General features: G+C 63.6%; 1 long non-coding RNA gene across 1 annotated transcript; it reads left to right on the plus strand.

Moving 5' to 3' along the window:
• On the plus strand, positions 1–637 carry LOC106897010. The gene is made up of 2 exons (XR_001413705.1): positions 1–257; positions 604–637. It is a non-coding gene; the product is annotated as an uncharacterized LOC106897010 (long non-coding RNA).
• The last annotated feature ends 38 nt before the right edge of the window (positions 638–675 follow it).

Consider the following 675-nt stretch of genomic DNA (forward strand, 5'->3'; position numbering starts at 1 on the left):
CAAGGAGGGGTGGGAGCTCCTGGACCTGCCTGGTGGCCCAGGGAGTGAATCAGCAGCGCCCGGGGCAGATGCCAGGCCGAGCCGTGCGCAGGCTGCGAGGGGCGGAGGGTTTGCACTCGCTCTCGCCCGGCCAAGGATAAATAGGAGGCGGGTGTTGAGCTCTGCCAGAGCTGCTCTTCCCAACCACCCAACGCTCCCCACACGCCGGCACCCAGCCCAGGCAGACATGGACTCCCAGGATTGCCCTTGCGCCACGGGTAAGGCAGGGCGTCCCTCCGGGTAGGGGTTTGGGGGGGGGAGATGGGGATGGAGGGGGGGTCTGCGGGAGCCCGAGCATCCCACCGAGGCTCCCCGCGACATCCCCCCCTCGCTAACGCTCTCTCTCTCCCATCCTGGACATCCCATCCCATCCTCTCTCCCACCCATTCCCACCGGGAATGCTGTGATACCCCCCCCAGAGAGGCCGGAGAGAGGATGCTCGGAGCCGGGAGAGGGGGTTGGGAGGGAGGAGGAAAGGGGGGGCGATGCTCTCTCTCCGCCCCGGAGCATCCCCGCTGATCCCCAGGGATTTTTTTTTTTTTTTGCCTTTTCTCTGTGTTTTAGGCGGCACCTGCACCTGCGGGGACAACTGCAAATGTAAAAACTGCAAATGCACATCATGCAAAAAAGGTAAAA

The sequence above is a fragment of the Calidris pugnax genome, unplaced genomic scaffold, assembly GCF_001431845.1.
Source record: "Calidris pugnax isolate Ruff unplaced genomic scaffold, ASM143184v1 scaffold292, whole genome shotgun sequence".
NCBI classification, from domain to species: Eukaryota; Metazoa; Chordata; class Aves; order Charadriiformes; family Scolopacidae; genus Calidris; species Calidris pugnax.